Raw genomic sequence first — 20235 nt, forward strand, 5'->3', positions numbered from 1 at the left:
ACTGTCTATATGCCTCTGTATGAGCTCTGTTTTCTCTTACCTTATCATTATGATCCTTACGCAAAATGCATGTTGGCGGCAGTAGAATCGTTCTGCAGTCAGCATGAAATGTCGATTCACTGAATTTTTTTTGGAGTTTTTTTTCGAGAAGATCGTAACCTTCCCTATAGGGTTTCCCATTTGTGTTTCCGACTCACCGTAACACTTGTACGTTGTTAGAACCTACTGGTAACAAATCTAGTAGCCAGTCTCTGAACTGCTTAGTTGTCGTCCTGTAATCCGACCTGGTACGGATCCCAAACACTCGAACAGTACTCAAGACTAGGTCGAAATGGCGTCCTCTGTGCGGTCTCTTTTATAAATAAATCACATTTTCCTGAAATTATCCAAATAAACCGAAATCGACCAGTCACCTCCTTTACCACAAACCCCACATGCTCCTTCCATTTCATATCGCTTTATAATATTACTCCCGGATAATGACCAGGCGAATACCAGTAAGATTGCAAAGCACTTGCTCCCTTCTAGCAACAGTTAATAGTACTTCGCTGCAGCAACGAATATGGAGCCACAAATAAGGACATTCAGTGTCTGAGACAGTAACGAATCAGAGATGGCAGGTTAGACACGCTTCATGATGTTACGAACGTCGCTCAGCCCCAGTCTGCAATCATCGCCTGCGACGACAGTATCGTCTTGGCAGACACCTAACTATTTCTCAGAACAATGCATCAAAGTTTATAGTCAATGGAGCACTGAGATGAAAGTATCATTCTGCATTGTATCAAGTGTTCAGCGTCAGTAACAAATCATAGGTTGTTTACACGTTAAGTATTTTAGATTGTTCAGGTATTAATAAAGTGATCTAATATTTTGTGTAAGTGGTAGTATCCGCTCGATCCCATCCACAAGTAAATCCAGACTTGCTGCGACGCTTTACAGACTGGAAAAAAGTGCAGGTCATTGCCGTATTCGAGAAGGGTCGTATGACAGCTGCACGTAATTACAAGCCTAAGTCGTTGACGTCACTCTGTTATAGAATTAAGGAACATGTTTTATGTTCAAGAAATATGACATTTTTGGTGAACGGAAATCTCCTATAAATAAATCAACATGGACTGCGCAAAAAAAGACCTTGCTAAAAGCTAGCTATGTTCTTCTATAAGATTCACAGCGCTGCAGAATTCAGCGCTCACGTTGATACCGTATTCTTTGACTTCAGGAAGGCATTTGAAACCGCTATGCTCTGCCGTTTAGTGAACAAAAGACGAGCATACCGAGTATCGGACCAGATTTGGAATTGAATTGAAGACTTGCTTGCAGACAGAACTCAACACGTCGCTCTCAAAGAAATAAATTCGACAGAAGTAAAGGTAATTTCCGGAGTTCCCCAAAAAAGCATGATACGGCCGTTGCTGTTTATAGTATATTCAAATGATTCAGTAGAAAGAGTCAGAAGCTCTTTAAGGCTGTTGGGAGATCACGCGGTTGTCCATTAGAAAGTATCAAAAATAGACGACGTTATCGATTTGCAAAATGACCTACAGAGGATTGATGAATGGTGCATGCTCTGGTAGTTGACATATAACGTAAATAAATGTAACATATTGAGCATATATAGAAAAACAAATTCACCATTGTGCACCTGCCTTCACTTTTTTTATTGTCATGAGTCTTATGATTTGTTTCATGCTGTCCGCCTTGAATGCCTGTCTTGTGGCAACCTCTTCATCTCAGAGTAGCACTTGCAACCTATGCCCTCATTTATTTACAGGATGTTTTCCAATCGTTGTCTTCCTCTACAGTTTTTATCCTCTACAGCACCACCTGGTACCTTAGAAGATATTTCTCGATGTCTTAAAAGATATCCTACCATCCTGTTCCTTCTTCTTGTCAATGTTTTCCATACATCCCTTTCCTCGCCGATTCTACTCAGAACCTCCTCAGTCTTTACCTCATCAGTCCACCTAATCCTTCTGTAGCATCGAATCCCAATTGCTTCGATTCTCTCCTTTTCCAGCTTTCCCACAGTCCATCTTCCACTACCATACAATGCTGTGCTCCAGACGCACGTTTCTTCCTCAGATTAAGGCATATATTTGATACTAATAGACTTCTCTTGGTCAGAAATGCTTTTTATGTCCTGCTTGGCCTGTCCATGATGGGTTGTTTCGCTGTCAAGGTATATAATTCGTTAACTTCATATACTTCGTGATCACCAATCCAGATCTTAACTTTCTCGCTGTTTTCATTTCTTTTACCTCTCATTACATCCGCTTTCCTCTGCTCTCAGTGCATATTATGTACTCATTAGACTGTTCATTCCGTTCAGAAAATCCCGTAATTCTTTTTCGCTTTCACTGAGGACAGTAATGTCATCAGCCAATCTTCTCATTGATGTCCTTTCAGCTTGAATTTTAATTACACACTTGAATCTTTCTTTTATTTCCGTCATTGCTTCTTCGATGTATAGATCGAAAACAAGCGGCGAAAGCCTACATCCCTCTCTAACACCCTTTTTAATCCGAGTACTTCGTTCTTGGTCTTCCACTCTTAATGTTTCCTCTTGGCTCTTGTACATATTGTATATTACCCGTCTTTCCCTATAGCTTACCGCTATATTTCTCAGAATTTCGAACATTTTCCACCGTTTGCCATTGTCGAACTGTTTTTCTCAGGTCGGAAAATCCTACGAACATCTCTTCATTCGTCTTTAGTCTTGCTTTCATTATAATGGAATATCAACCGCAACGTCAGAATTGCCTCTCTAGTGCCTTTACCTTTGACAAATCCAAACTTGTCGTTACTTAACACAGCTTAAATTTTCCTTTCCGTTCTTCTCTATATTATTCTTGTCAGCAACTTCTTTGCATGAGCTGCTAAGCAGATTGTGCGACAATTCTCGCAATTGTTGGCTCTTGCCATGTTCGGGGTTGTGTGGATGAGGTTTTACCGAAAGTCAGATGGTATATCGCCAGTGTCATACACCCTACCCACCAACGTGAGTACTCGTTTTGATGCCACCTTCCCCAATGGTTCTAGATATTGTGATGGAATGATTCCTGTACCTATTGCCTTATTTGATTTTAAGTCTTCCAAAGCTCTATTAAATTCTGATTCTAATAGTGTCTCTCACATCTATTCAATATCGACTCCTCTTTTTTCTTCTATCACGCCATCAGACATTGCTTCTCTCTCTTAGAGGCCCTCTCCTCTGCATTTAACACTGGAATGCCCACTGCATTCTTAATGTTATCAACCTCGCTTTTAATTTCTCCGAAGGTTGGTTTAACGTTTCTGTATGCTGAGTCAGTCCTTCCAACAATCATTTGTTTTTCGATTTCTTCGTATTTTGCATGCTGCCATTTCGCCTTAGCTTCTCTATACTTCCCATTTATTTCATTCCTAAGTGACTTGTAGTTCTGTATTCCTGAATATTCCCAAACATTTTTGTAGATGTTTCAGCTGAAGTATTTCTTCTGTTACCCATGGTTTCTACACAGTTACCTTCTTTCGATCTACGTTTTCTACCCACCTTCTGCGATTGCCCTTTATAGAGTTGCCCATTCCTCTTAAACTGCACTCCCTATTGAGCTATTCTTTATCGCAGTGTCTACAGCCTCAGAGAATTTCCAGCGTATGTCTCCATTCCTTACTATTTCCGTATCCCACTTCTTTAAGCTTTTAATCTCCATAGTTAGTCTCTTAAACTTCAGCCTGCTCTTCATCATTACCAAATTGTGATCTGAATCTTCATCTGCCCCTGGGTATGTCAAACAATCCAGTATCTGATTTCGGAATCTCTGTCTGATCATGATGTAATCTAACTGAAATCTTCCCGTATCTTCCCGCCTTATGCGAAGCATGCCTCCAGCTCTTGTGATTCTTGAACAGAATATTCACTATTACTAGCTGAGATTTATTACAGAACTCAATTAGTCGTTCATTCCGAATACCAAACTCATATTCGCCTATGAAACTTTCTTCTACTCCTTCCGCTGCAACATTCCATTACTAGTATATTTTCGTCTCGCTTTGCATACTGAATTACACTTTCAATATCCTCATATAATTTCTCTACCTCTACATCTTTTGCTTGCGATGTCGGCATGTATACCTGATCCATCGTTATCGGTGTTGGTTTTGCCGTCGGTTCTGATGGGAATAATTCGATCACTGGATTGTTCACAGTAACTCACTCTCTGCCGCACTTGTCTCTTCATAACGAATCCTACCCCTGTTACACCATTTGCTGCTGTTGCTGATATTACCCTGTACTCGTCTGACCAGAAATACTTGTCTCCTTTCTATTTCTCTTCACTGACCCCCACTATCTGTGGAACGAGCCTTAGCATTTCAATTTTCACGTTATCTAGCTTCCCTACCACGACAGAATATCTGTGGTAAAATATCTCTGAATAACTATCCAGAGCAACCCTAAGTGGAATGATGATGATGTTTGGTTTGTGGGGGGCTCAACTGCGTGGTCATAAGCGCCCGTACAAAGTCCCAATTTTTTCACAGTCCAATTGTTTTGAAAGTCCAATCTAGCCACTGTCACGAACGATGATGATGATGATGATGATGATGAAATGAGGAAGTCAACACAAACATTCCCCGGGCAGAGAAATTCCCCAACTCGACCGTGAATCGAAGCCGGGACCCCGTGATGCAGAAGTAGCAACGCTAGCCACTAGACCCCTTAAGTGGCATGATCACATAAAACAAATAGTCGGAAAAACAGAGGCCCCACTGAGATTCATAGGGAGACTTTTAAGGAAACCAACGACTTACAAGACGCTTGTTCCATCGATTCTCGAGAATGCTTCATCAATCTGGTACCCTTACCACGTAGGACTGAGAGAAGAGATAGAGAAAGAGAAAATCCAATGAAGAGCGGCGCATTTTGTCGCGGGATTGTTTAGTCAGCGAAAGATCGTTGCAAGACATGGTAAACAAACTCTAATGGGAGACGCTACAAGAGAGGCATTGCGCGTCATGGAGAGGTTTACTATTGAAATTTCGAGAGAGAACTTTCCGAAAACAGTCCGATAACACATTAGTTCCTTCCACAAACATCTCGCGAAATGACCACGACAAGAAAATTCGGTAAATCAAAGCTAATACATAGGCTTGCCACCAATCACTCTTTCGACAGACCTTTGGCGTATGGAGGAGCGAAGGCAGGATCAGACAGTGACGCCAGAAGTACCCTCCACCACACACCGTCACGTAGCTTGTGGGACATATATGTAGGTTCCCAGGTAGTTAACATCTGTCACCTGTACCTTTGTATGGTCATGTCGTAATTATTTTAGTTGACTAGGCAGAAAGTGATAGAAATTTCTTAATTGCCCTCCGCCGCTATTTTTATTGCATGCTAAAGGTCATCTTCAGTGGAGCCCGTGATTGCCTAATCGTCCGCAGTCTGAAGAACGTCTACTGTGTCAGTATCCTGCTTCTCATTTAATACAAACAAAGGAGTAGCACTCAAGGAACCGGGCTCCGCGGCTGGACGTACGGACAGTGCAGGCGTCAGCGGGTGTGGGGGCGGCAGCTAAGCGGTGGAGCGGCTGCCTCCCCGCGAGAAGCGAGGGCTGCGCCGGCCGCAGCGCAGGGTGGGCGCAGCCACAGCACGGGCAGGCAGCTGGCTGGCCCGTGCGATACCCATCAGCAATTACCACACACCTGGCAGGGGCGGCGGCGGAGGCGGCCGCAACCCTTTCAGCGCGGCTGCCGGCCGCAGGGGTTTTACAACACTTTACGCTATTCATCTTCACGAGCTGATCGCTCCTCGGCAAAACGCTTTGCGTTGTCATATCTCACCGCAGGCAAAAACCAACGCCGCTACTCCCCACCCAGTAGGGAGAAGAGATAGAGTCAAAAAGTTTTTGGTTTCGCACTAGGATTAAAGTCAGTTCCATGCTTCCTACTGTTAGTCTTTTATTTTGCTTTCATTCTCGAGCAAGAACGTAGTTCTTGATTTAGAGAAACAGCAGTAAATCCCCATCTCCCACTTTTAAAGCATCGAAATCACATGTTGTTGAAACTTCCTGGCAGATTAAAACTGTGTGCCGGACCGAGACTCGAACTCGGGACCTTTGCCTTTCGCGGGCATATACTCTATCAACTGAGCTACCCAAGCACGACTCAGGCCCCGTCCTCACAGCTTTACTTCTGCCAGTACCTCGTCTCCTACCTTCCAAATTTTACAGAAGCTCTCCTGCGAACCTTGCAGAACTGACACTCCTGAAAGAAAGGATATTGCTGAGACATGGCTTAGCCACAGCCTCGGGGATGTTTCTAGAATGAAATTTTCACTCTACAGCGGAGTCGTGCTTGGGTAGCTCAGTCGGTAGAGCACTTGCCCGCGAAAGGCAAAGGTCCCGAGTTCGAGTCTCGGTCCGGCACAGTTTTAATCTGCCAGGAAGTTTCATATCAGCGCACACTCCGCTGCAGAGTGGAAATTTCATTCTGGTCTCATGTTGTTGTTGTTGTTGTGGTCTTTAGTCTGAAGACTAGTTTGATGCAGCTCTACCTGAGCAAGTCTCTTCATTTCCGAATAACCACTGCAACTTATAGGCTGACAATTATTGAACTATATGAAGCAAAATCCCCGTAACTTCTGAACGGTTTGCATTAGGACGTCCAAAAATGGTTCAAATGGCTCTGAGCGCTAGGGGACTTAACTTCTGAGGTCATCAGTCCCTTAGAACAGAACTACTTAAACCTAACTAACCTAAGGACATCACACACATCCATGACCGAGGCAGGATTCGAACCTGCGACCTTAGCGGTCGCGCGGTTCCAGACTGTACCGCTTAGAACCGTTCGGTCACCCCGCCGGCTAGGACGACCAAGTTGCACGGTTGACCGATGGCATTATGGCAATTAGTATGCGCATGGCACGTGCCTTGTTGTTGTCCGCGATCTGCATGTGAAAATGGGCTCATCGATAAGCAAAATTCGTGCGTTTGGGGGACTAAGATCCGCATTTCGTGATCGAGAAGTCTCTTCCCTCTCAAAGCGTGACTGTGTGGTGTGGAATGGACGGTCACAGAATAATCGGTGCGATATTCCTTGATGGAACGGGGTCTATCGAACGATGCGCCAAGGTTTTGGAAGATGATTTCATCCCCATTATCGAAAATTAACACTGATTTCGACATGATGTGGTTCATGCAAGACAGAGCTCGACCCAGTCGAAGGAGGAGAGTGTTTGATGTCCTGGAGGAGCACTTTGGCGACCGCATTCTAACTCTGGGATACCCAGAGGCCACTAACATGGCCCTGTATTGCCCGCTGTATTCTCCAGATATGAAGACATGGGACTACTTTTTGTGGCGCCATATTATAGCCCAAGTGTACAGAAATAACACCAAAACCATTTATGAGCTGGAAACAGTCATTCAGGACTCATCGCCAGCATCTATGTTCCGACACTTCAGCGGGTCATACAGAATTTTGCTATTTGTCTGCGCCATTTCATCGCCAATTATGACAGACATATAGAACACGTTATAACCTCAATCAGAATATCTGTAGTGATGTTTACATGTTGAAGAAAGAGTGTGGACGCCGTAGTTTGTAACTAATTTACGTTTCTTTTCATATAGTTCCTTAATTTTCGTCCTGTACATCCTTCTGATCTGCTTACTATACCCATCCCTTCACCTCCCTCTACGATTTTTAACCCCCTACACTTCCATTAAGTAACAAATTGATGATCCCTCGATGTCTTACAGTGTGCTCTAAAAATGGTTCAAATGGCTCTGAGCACTATGGGACTTAACGTCTGAGGCCATCAGTCCCTTAGAACTACTTAAACCTAACTAACCTAAGGACATCATACACATCCGTGCCCGAGGCAGGACTCGAACCTACGACCGTAGCGGTCACGCGGTTCCAGACTGAAGGCCTAGAACCGCTCGGCCACAACGGCTGGCCAATGTGTTCTATCGTCTAGTCAGGTTGTGCCAGAAATTTCTGTTCTTCCCAATTCTGTTCAGCATCTCAGTAGTTAGTCGATCTACCCATCTAATCGTCAGTATTTTCCTGTAATACCACCTTTCTCTTCTTTGCTAAACTATTTCTCGTCCACGTTTCACTTAATAAATTATAAATTTATAGCATATTTTAAGAATACAAGAATAGAAGACAAGAAAGAGTAAATATAGATATCTCTTCACCGACAACACCCAGGAAAGAAGGCGTGGTAATTAACAGCGTCCCCGTGTCGCCCTACCCAAGTTCCTACACTCTAAGAAAAGAAAAAAAAAAGCAAAGGCGCACCAGCAAGGAACAATCCGAATACGATGGAGATTGGTAGATGTGATGCATACAAACAGACAGGAAATGATAACAATTTCAGAAGAAAGTATGGTTTATTCAAGAGAAAGAGCTTCACAAATTGAGCAAGTCAATAACGCGTTGGTACACTTCTGGCCCTTATGTGTGTACGTATTCAGCTTGGCATTGATTAATAAAATTGGCAGATGTCATTCTGAGGGCAAGGTATGTTTTGGAAAGCACGAAAACAGGCGGTAGAAACTCTCGCAAAGTGCGGGTGGGCCTTATCTTGCTGAAATATGAGCCTAGAATGACTTACCAGGAAGGGCAACAAAACGGGGCGTAGAATATCGCCAATGTACCGCTGTGCTGTAAGGGTGCCTCGGATGACAACAATGTGGGCCTGCTATGAAATGAAACGGTACTCCAGACCATTACTCCAGACTGTCAGGCCATATGGCGGGCGACAGTCACGTTGATATCTCGTAACTATCCGGAGCGTCTCCAGGCACGACTTCACTGGTCAGCTGGTCTCACTACGAAGCGGGACTCATCACTGCAGACAATTCTACTCCAGTCAATGGGATTCCAGGCCGAATGTGCCCGACATCACTGCAAACAGGCTTTTCGGTTTACAGAGGTCAACGGTGGTCGGAGTAAGAAGCGCCATAGTCTCAGCCCCCTATCTGTGAGCCGTTGTGGTCACTGAAGCGCTAGTTGCTCATCAGATAGATGATAATGCCTGTAGGTGTGGACATGTCTCCCACGGATAGAAGCATACTTGTGTTTATGCACTGTGCTTCCAGAATGACGTGATCATCACCAAGGGAATGCCCTCTGGCCTGGCCTGACCCCTTCCAACGACTGATGCCGGGTGTTTGCTTTCAGACCTTTCACGCCGTACACACAAACGGCCATCTGTCCTATGGAGCATGAAACGCAGTTCATCTGAACAAGCCACCTATCGCCGCTCTGTGGAAGTCTAGTTGCGGCACTGGCGTGCAGGTCCCAGCCTTTGTCAGCATGGGTGCGTGAAGAAAGTGCCTACTGTGGAGGCCCATACGCGGAAACTTTCGCTTAACAATCGTTGAGGAGACACTGTCGGTAGCACCTTGCTTCACCTGCATGATCAGCTGTTGAACAGTTGCTCGTCAGTTCGCCGGTACACATCCCCACAACCGTCGTTCACACCTGTCATCTATGGCCCATGGTGCACAACAATTGCTGCAGGGCCGGTTTTGGTTATCGTCGTTTTGCTATGCACGGTATACTTTATCCACGGTGGTACGTGAGCGGCTTACGAAGTTAGCCGTTTCGGAAATGCTTCCACCCATTGTCCGAAAGCCACTGATCAGTTTTTTCGGACGTCAGATAAATCGCTCCGTTTCCGCTTTACGACAACTAAACTTTTTTCCGCGTCCTCCTGATACGCTTTAGACAACCTCCACTGCTAGTGATGCCATCTGCCGTCTGTAAATAGTTATTAACGTCGAATACAGGCCGTGGTGACATTAGCGTGACAAGACCGTGTACTGTGTTGATTCAGTGAGGGTTGTGGTTAAGGCTCACGATGGAATTTTGTAGCGCAAGTAACTACGAACGTTTCAGTATGTTTACTTTAGATCGTCCTCCGAAATCAAACCTCAGTCTGAACCGGACTGCGTAGTGGTTTTAGAGGTCATGGTGAATTGGATGTATGAGTCGTATTGGGACTCGAATCCGCAACCTTGCTTTTGTGAGCAGTACGCTCACCGTCTGTACCACACACTTGCTTCCTGGTTCGAATCCCACACCGCCATGTACATTTATTCAAAACAGCGCGTACTCCACAGTAGCGTGATAGTCTCGTTAAGGAAACAGCCTCTTGGCTGAAACTAAGTCACTTCTCCATGATGTTCTTTGATCCGGCAGTGCTGGTCCAGCAAGCTGTGCGGTTGTGCATCTGTGACGTTTGGAAATCATGGTAAAGATATTGCATTCACTCATGAGGAGGAGTCTTGAGTCATGTCTGCACTGTTCGACTGGTTAGAGTACTACCCATGGAACGCGGTGTCCCAGGATCGAGTCCTCACAAGCTTCACAACAATGCTATTAGTCCACAAATGATCTGGACATGATGAGTAAGAGACGATCGAAAAATTCACAAATTCTGCTCCCGTATCCTGAAAGCAATGAAAATCTCTTTTATAACTACGGTAAATTGTATCGTTTGTCTGTGGTAGGGGTGAAAGAAGTGTGTACATGCAGCCGGTAATTCTCTTTATAGGCTGCTTGGCCAGTGCTCATCACTTGACAGGCGTCATAAACCACATGGATTCAGAGGTAGTTTTGATAAATCAACTAGACCAGTTAACCTGATTATTTAAGGCCACTACAAATGCGTATGTCCGTACAAAGTTACGTACCGAAGCTGTGTCTCCACCGTAATATAGTGAAACTGTCACTCGGAGAAACACAAATTATTAGCACTTGCTATGTTCCCCTCTGCCGATTCTGCAGTAACTGGATCTCACTAATTCGTGACATTTATGCTGTGGTCGGATTAATTTCTTGTTGGAACCCAACGTTTCGTTCCCATCTGTGGATGCTGTATGACACTAGTGAGTCAGGTTGTGCTTCAGACCTTCAAAAAAAGCTGCAACCCTCTTCGAAGATGTCCTTAGCAAAAGGAAACGAAACGTTGGACTTAATAAGAAATTTATCCAACCACGGTATAATCAGAATATTTTAATAAGTGTGACATTTCCGGCCGTTGAAGTTCACGTTTTATGTACCGGCATCTGTCATCAGATTTATCTTACAGTGGATGTAAGATGCTCATATTAGAATGTTGGAATTCACGAATGCAGAGACGGACGCACGTTGGAGCAGCATCCTGTCGGTATGTGAAGTCCACGCTGTCAGTCTCTATCTGTGGCTTTATTCAGTTTTTAGGGCGTCTGATACACTTGCCCTTTGTCCTGTAGTGGTTCGTCGAAAGAAAGAGAGAGAGAGAGAGAGAGAGAGAGAGAGAGAGAGAGAGACAGAGAGAGAGAGAGAGAGAGAGAGAGAAAGGGAGAGTGAGGGCGGTATCGGTGGGGGGGGGGGGCAGGAATTGGGGGGGGGGGGCAGAGAGAGGGATGAGCAGGTTGGACGTATACGTGAAAATGTGGGATACGAGAAACATATTAAAGTTTCTTGAATGCTGTTTGCGCGTTGGTTTTCTGTGCTCTAGATTTCGAAATGCAGTAAGATTTCCTGGTTAAAGCGGACAAGAGACTGGACGGGCAACCAAAAAGCTGTAATAATACGTACATGCCACTATACTTCTTACGATCTACTTTGCAGAAACTGACGCTTTATTTAATGAGTTACACTTAAAACACACAGCATTTCGTATCGCTTGCGTTCAGTTCACTATCGGGAAACAGTCCTCAGATTAATTCTGTTTCCGTTTTTCATTTATTTTGTAAAGTTACTGATAGGCTTGGAAATTGGATTACCAGTGATAGTGAATCCTCGTAAGCCCTGAGTTGAAAACGTTTTCTTTTCGTAAGCAAAATTTTCGCCCAAGAATTGAGTTCAGCAACACAGTCTGATCCGAAGACTTTATAGAAAGTTACCTAGAGGGTGAGCACATACAGCGAAGCGCCGAAGAAACTGCTACAGCCATGCATATTCAAATACAGAGATATGTAAACAGTCAGAACACGGCGCTGCGGTCGGCAACGTCTACATAAGACAAGTGTCTCCAGCAGTTGTTCGATCGGTTACTGCTGCTACAATGGCAGGGTGTAAAGATTTAAGTGAGTTTGAACGTGCTGTTACAGCCAGCGCACGGGCGATGGGACACAGTATATCCGAGGTAGCAATGAAGTGGGGATTTTCTCGTAAGACCATTTTACTAGTGTACCGTGAACGTCAGAAATCCGGCAAACCATCAAATCTCCGACATCGCTGCGGCCGGAAAAAGATCCTGCAAGAACGGGACCAACGACGACTGAAGAGAATCGTTCACCGTGACAGACGTGCAACCCTTCTGCAAATTGATGCAGATTTCAGTGCTGGGCCATCAACAAGTGTCAGAGAACGAACCAGTCAACGAAACATCAACGATATGGGCTTTGAGAGCCGAAGGCCCAATCGCGTGCTCTTGATGACTGCACGACACGAAGCTTTACAATTCGCCTGGCCCGTCAACACCGACACCGGACTTTTGATGACTGGAAACATGTTGCCTGGTCTGACGAGTCTCGTTTCAAATTGCATCGAGTGGATTCAAGTGTTGGGGTATGGAGACAAACTCATTCATCCGTGGACCTTGCATGTCAGCAGGAGAACGTCCAAGGCGATGGAGGCTCTGTAAAGCAGTAGGGCGTGTGCAGTTGGAATAATATGGAACCCATGATACTTCTAGATACGACTCTGACAAGTGACAAGTACATAAGCATCCTGTCTGATCTCCTGCATCCATTCATGTCCACTGTGCGTTCCGACGGACTTGGGCAATTCCAGAAGGACAATGCGACACCCCACACCTCCAGAGTTGCTACAGAGTGGCTCCAGGACACTCTTCTGAGTTTAAACACTTCCGCTGGCCACCAAACTCCCCAGACATGAACTTTATTGAGTATATGTGGGATGCCTTGCAATGTACAATTCAGTAGAGATCTTCACTCCCCTCGCACTCTTGGAGATTTATGGACAGCCCCGTACGATTCATTGTGTCACATCCCTCCAGCACTACTTCAAAGATCAGTTGATTCTATGCCACGTCGTGTTGCGGCACTTCTGCGTGCTCGCGGGACCCTGCACGATATTAAGCAGGTGTACCAGTTTGTTTGGCTCTTCAGTGTATTTTATGAGCGCAATGATTTATAGTCGGCATTGCAAAAGAAAACTGAGTTCATGTAGGCATAAGAAGCAGTACCAGATACCTCAGAAGCATAGCAGTGTTTATGTAAGGTGGCTTCTAGCCATTTGCATTGTAATGGGAACTTCATCGCCGTTTGTTATGACACACAAAATATGAGACATCAAAGAAGCAAACTTTTTGTAATACAAGCACTCCGTCTCCCCTGCCTGTATCACATCCTGGACCTACCTTTTAGAAATGCCCATAAGAACTGACACCACACGTATATGGCCCTTAATAGCTTATTTTCAGAGCAGATGCACTCTTCGTTCGACCTCTTCCAGGAATCAGGTGAAGCTGCGGGCAACGATGATAATGTTCAAGAGGCTCTACGTATACAGTGTGTGACATATGGAAATTTGAAGTAGATATAAAACGTGCTCGGACAGCCGATGTACTTAACGCGATCACTCGTGATAACCCTGTGTGAGGCTCGGACTGGCACAAATCTTCATACGTCACTACTAGGTAGCAGATCTATAACTAATAAAGCTGATTCAAGAAATTTTCAATCAGGTCATTAATTTCGAAATATTTCGTACAGACGTAGGTCGGTTATTTCCTGCAACTGCGCCTATGTTTGTAATTAATGTGTTATTATGTCCTCTGATCAAAATGGTTGTGAACATTATCAAGAACAACTGTTGGCAAAGTAAGCAAGTAATGCACAAACCATTTCTGTTGACTGACCTTGTACGGCAATCCCGTGGCGAACATAGTGGCCATGAAAGTTCCACTGAATAACATTTAGCAGACTTGCTTCTGACATTGTTCAGTTTCACGCAATACATAGCAAAAACAGTAATAACGAATAAGATTTTAATTCTGCAACTGCAAGAAATGAAAAAATCTGACAGTGCGGTAGGTGTGATAATAGTAGAGGTGATGTATTGGCAGCTGTGAGCGGTTACAGCGGCCGCAGGTCTCGTGGGATGACACTATGTATGCCTTGCCATCCTTGTAAGCCTTATCCTGCTACTTCCTTCGTGGCTATCAATCCTAAGGTAATTTTGTACAGACTACAGATTTGCTATTTTCCGGGAATTTTCATTATTTTTATGAACACTGAAGGTAGTGTTTTACTCACATAGCGCCATTGCGTTCCTGGAACCGGCTTCGAACCCAGGAATTACTTTCTCATTAAATCGAGTGTTTTTGTGCCCCACGATGCAAAGGATCTTAGCATCCCTGAAGTGTTTCTCCCGAACTGATAATAACTTCGACCCCTGATAATGTCATTCACACATGTTCTATTTACTGTCTGCCATTTAAACTTGAGTAAATTAGGTTTGTCCAAGTGACGGAGAAGTGTCTGGTGGACGTGAAGAGAGCTGGTGGAGGGGGCGGCTTCTGTCCTACTGATGTCAATAATTGGACATAAGTGAATGCAGATCATACTATACATAGGTTATCTGCGTGAGAACATACAGCGAGCTACCACGCCCATAATTAGAAAACGTAGAATATTCCAATATAAACTGTTGGCCTTCGCCGGCCGCGGTGGTCTAGCGGTTCAGGCGCTCAGTCCGGAACCGCGCGACTACTGGGGTCGCGGGTTCGAATTCTGCCTCGGGCATGGATGTGTGTGATGTCCTTAGGTTAGTTAGGTTTAAGTAGTTCTAAGTTCTAGGGGACTGATGACCACAGATGTTAAGTCCCATAGTGCTCAGAGCCATTTGAACCATTTTTTTGTTGGCCTTTAAGACTGTAACTGCGTGAAGGTGACATGCAGAATATCTCGAATTTGCATGAAATGTAGCAAATTATTGAAAAAGAAAACGATTAACATTTCACCTTAGCCGCACAAATTAGGTTAGGCTAGAACAATCTACAACAATCTAGAACAAAGACGTTTATCGTTGGGACGGGATATTCTCATGAAATTTCAATCACCAGTTTTCTCCTCCGATTGCGAAAACATTCTGTTGCCACCCATCTACATAGGGAGAAATGATCATCACGATAAAATAAGAGAAATCAGGGCTCGCATAGAAAAATTTAAATGCTCATTTTTCCCGCGTGCCGTTCGAGAGTGGAACGGTAGAGAGACAGCTTGAAGGTGGTTCATTGAACCTTCTACCAGGCACTCTATTATGAATAGCAGAGTAATCACGTAGATGTAGATGTATGTAGGAACGAAAGATTGCAAAGTGGATTTCTCATTCGGATTGCACTTTTGAGTGATGGTTGCTAGTAAGATTGTGTTATCTACATCTACATCAACATACATAATGCGCAAGGTGCGTGACGGATGGTACCCTGTCCAAGTACTACCCATTCCCTTTGCTGTTCGGCTCGCAAGTAAAGCAAGGGAAAAATTGTCTATGTGCATCAGTACGATACGCAATTTCTCGTAGTTCTTAGGTGAAATGTACGTTGTCGGCAATATAAATGTTCTGTGTCAGCTTCAGCTGACGCTTCTATAAATGTTCTCAACACTGTTCCTCGAAAAGAAAGTCGGCTTCCTCACTGAGATTCGCATGTGATTTCCTTAACCATCTCCGTAACACATGCACGTTGTTTGAACATACCGGCAACAAAAGTAGCACCTCGCCTGTGATTTTTATCGATGTCTTCTCTTAATCCAACCTGCTGCAGATCCCAAACATCATGCAGTACCCCAGAATTGGTAGCACTAGTGTCCTGTAAGCAGTCTCCTTTATAGACGAACCACACTTTCCTAAACTTCTCCCAGTAAACTGAACTCGACCATTCGCCTTCCCTACTACAATTCTTATATGCTCGTTCCATTTTATATCACTTTGCAACGTTACGCCTATCATTCAATAGGCCTGACTCTGTCAAGCAGCTCATTACTATACCGTATTGGGACATTAACAGTTTGTTTTCCCTACCAGTTTGCATTAACTTAAGTTCATCTACATTTAGAGCTAGCTGCCATTCATCACATCAACTAGAAATTATATCTAAGTAATCTTGTATCCTCCTACAGTCACACAACGACGACACGTTCCGTACACTACGACATCATCAGCAAACAGCCGTAGACTGCCGCTCACCCTGTCCTCCAGATCGTTTATGAATATCTAAATTAACGCCTACAGTGAAGTTTTAGTTCAAATAAACCATACGGCAGCCATAATCATGTCCACCAAAATCTTTCAGCTAGCCAAGATGTCAATGGGTCTCCAGAACAGAGCAAACCATTGTCTGTAAGCGACCTGATGATGCTGCATAGACCATACAGATTTGATTATCTCTGCAATTCCGCTTCACCGATGAATAAAGTTTAGTGCGTCTCAGGATAGATGGACATTGAGAATTAATAACCCTTAATGACAGTTTGAACAGGAGAAACTGTAAGGGAAACATCAATGTGGCCTACGGATATTTTTCTACCGATGGTCATATGAGCGTGTGAGTTCTATAAAATGTAAGCAACATCATCACGCAAGCTCAATGTTTCTCATCAGCAATGCTTGAGGCGAATTTTTAAGTTCAGCTATCGTGAACAAGTTTCAAATGATGGTTTTCTCAGAAGTAGTCTTCATAGCCAGCATAAAATCGCAGCTGAAAAAAGACTGCAGCAAGCAGGGAACGTTCTACGCATGAATGATGGAAGAACTCCCAAATCAGTACTGTTGTGGAAGCCAGCGGGTGCATACAGAAGTAACTTATGACCTGGTAGCACGTGAAAACGGATTTTGGGAAAGGAACTTCAATGCATGGACGTGAACTGAGAGGAAGCAGAAAACATGGCAGCTCCGCGAGTTCGATGGAAGAAACTTGTGCTCGATATGCTACCTAGCGTTGGAGGACCTAACTCTAAGCCTAAGCAAGTCAGTCTCTGGGACTATCTATTAATGAAGAAGCTATAATGCACAGGGAGAGGACATTGAATTAGAATATAGAGACAATGACCTATACAAGAATTGGCAATGTGTATTTGATGACACAGTAAGGGAAAAGGTAGCGAATAACGACGTTCGCCCCGTGTGAGAATCACAGAAATATGTGCGAGCATGGGCCGTGGACACTGTGACATATGACGTTTGAGTCGGTATGCGAGGCGTGCTTGGTAGTCAAGGTCTGACGTCGTCTTTCGTGACCACGTGCCGGTAGACACGTTGGGCAGTCTGCTGCGAAACATGAACAAATCCACCAACTTCACACACCGTATATGCCCATGGGCATGACCAAACAGGGTTGCCCATTTCTCCCATTCTGTCACGTCCTTTCATTTACCCACATTTACTTAAAATGTCTGTTTGAAATATAAGTATGTCACAAATAGGTATTGCCGTATGCTCACGTAGAGGCAGTATGCGTGCAGTTGAGCATGTGACTCGATCGCTGCGCCAACTGTAAAGTCTTAATGATTCATCTATGCGTGCACACTGGGGTGATAAATTTTTTACCGTTGAGCTGATGTCGCATACATTATTATTCTTATAAGTTATACTAAAGCAGTGGGCAGAAGAATTAATATAAGTAAGTTATTACTGCTACTTTGAAACATTTTACACATCTTATTGAAGTTATGTGATTGCGTGGTGTGTGTTCTTCCGGACATGTCCGAAAGAACAAACCACGTATTCATACAACTGATTCGCTTCGATGGGTACCTAATCTACAACTTTCAGTGACATTCGACCTCCAGTGGGAATCTAAAATTAGCGACCACGGAGGACTGGAACGGGGACCATGGATAGATGTCGCTAGACGGGAATGTGAATCAGCCGGGGAGCGCGCCGAAATAGTCCGTGCATTTCCAATGAACACTGTGCGTGGGTGGCGGAGTGGTTAATTCAACTGCCTAGGAAGCAGCAGATCCTGGGTTCGAGTCCCGGTCCGTTGTACAATTCCATTCGTCATTGCTGATTCCACGTAAAGACCCGACGCAGCTACTGACATTTGATTCTTCCCTTTATTTTCCTTTCTCCGCCTCCATCTTCAGATTATATAGTTGTTAAGTTATTATAAACATTGGGCAACTGTGGTGTGTTAAAAGTAGGGATGACAGCAAATTATCTTTGGAGCAGGGGAGGGGGGCGGGGGGGGGGGGGAAGATGGGGGAGAGATGAGTGTGAAAATGTGATGCCCTGCCTTTCACAGAACCCAGACGTAGGTCTGTGTCTTTCTGCAAGTCAAGTACAGTAGATACGTTCTTAAAGTATTACAAACCACAAGTAAACCGCTATGAAACTCTACAGTACGGTAAAGAGCTCTCAGACGTGTAGTTATTCACACAGAAGAGCTATAAATGCTCTACTGTGATACCACATGTCATAAAGTTACAGAAAATTATGGAAACGTAGAAGCCCCAAGTAGCATGACATAAAATTACGCATTCCTCCATATAATATGCCGTTGCGCGTCGTACATTTTCTTATGTGGTGCCGTTGATGAGGTTGGGAGTCACATTCGCATTGGCCATTGAGCTGCGGCTGGAACGAACTGTGCCACATGATTTATCTGTGGGACGACACATGCGCCGAGGGAGGTCAGTTGTGGGCAGGGCTGGTTTTTATGCGCCGCCTCACGTCGCGAGCGGCCGCCGCGCGCTCTTCCGGGCCGTTTTTTGTGGAGCGCGGCTCCCAGACGGAGACGGCGACGGCGGCGGAGGTGGCGGCGGCGGGAACGGGTTGTGGACGCCGGCGCGCGCCGCACCCGTTTCAAAGGAGCCGCCGCCACTCTGCGCGTGCCTCGTCGCCTGCAGCCACGCACTACTCGTTCCTTGTTTCCTGATTGACTGCGGTACCTGGCTGTTATCACGGCGGCCCGATGCCCTCGGCACCAAATCATTAGCCAAAACGTCAAGGCGGCTTGTGTAAGACGATAGGAAGGTTACAAACCACTGATTTCAAACGACCTTCACCAACCGACACCAGAAAACTACACCGACGAAAGTGGAAAGTGTTAAGCCATGGCCGGCCGAGGTGGCCGAGCGGTTCTAGGCGCCACAGCCTGGAACCGCGTGACCGCTACGGTCGCAGTTTCCAATCCTGCCCCGGGCATGGATGTGTGTGATGTCCTTAGGTTAGTTAGGTTTACGTAGTTCTAAGTTCTAGGGGACTGATGACCTCAGAAGTTAAGTCCCATAGTGTTCAGAGCCATTTGAACCAATTTTTGCTAGGCCATGAACCTGTGACTGAACCTTACCAAACAGATACTCCAATATTTCCATCCTTGTAACAGGCGCAAATTTAAGGAGAGGGGCGTGGGGTGGAGTGAAGTGTCCTAGGAACCATGACTCCCCTTCCCCACAAAAAAGATTAATATAAGCCTTTAAATCTGCATTGTTTTTAAGCAATGAAACGCGGTTCTTCATTTTCCGCGAATGCTCGTCGTCGGCGAATGTGGAGGAGACCTGGGAAGTGGTCTCATTCTTCCAATGTTTTGGAGAGGTACTGCAGTTCTTCACTTTCCCCAGATGATCATCACTGGTGAATATGGATGACATCAGGAAGAGGTCCTGTGTTTGCAGAGGCACTGTAGTCCTTTACCTTCTGTTCAATCGTCGAATGTTTACGCTCCTTACACCAAGCGAGGCGACGTTTGGCATTTACCGGGTTGATATGTGGCTCATGACCAGCCGCTCGACAATGAAATCCAAGTTTTCTCACCTCCCGCCTGTCATAGCAATTGCAGTGGATCCTGATGCCGTTTGGAATTCTTGTGTTATGGTCAGAATAGATGTCTGCCTATTGCACATTACGACCCTCTTCAAACGTCGGCGGTCTCTGTCAGCCAACAGACGAGGTCGGCCTGTACACTTTTATGCTGCAGGTGTCCCTTCACGTTTCCACTTCACTATCACATCGGAAACAGTGGACATAGGGATGTTTAGGAGTGTGGAAATCTCGCGTACAGAGGTGTGACACAAGTGACACCCATTCACCTGACCACGTTCGAAGTCCGTGAGTTCCGCAGAGGGCCCCAGTGTGCCCTCTCACGATGTCTAATGACTACTAAGGTCGCTGATATGGAGTACCTGGCAGTAGGCGGCAGCCCAATGCACCTAATATGAAAAACGGATGTTTTTGGGAGTGTCCGGATACTTTTGGTCACGTAGTGTAAATACATCTTAT

Source organism: Schistocerca americana, chromosome 3 (assembly GCF_021461395.2).
Source record: "Schistocerca americana isolate TAMUIC-IGC-003095 chromosome 3, iqSchAmer2.1, whole genome shotgun sequence".
In the NCBI taxonomy this organism is placed as follows: domain Eukaryota; kingdom Metazoa; phylum Arthropoda; class Insecta; order Orthoptera; family Acrididae; genus Schistocerca; species Schistocerca americana.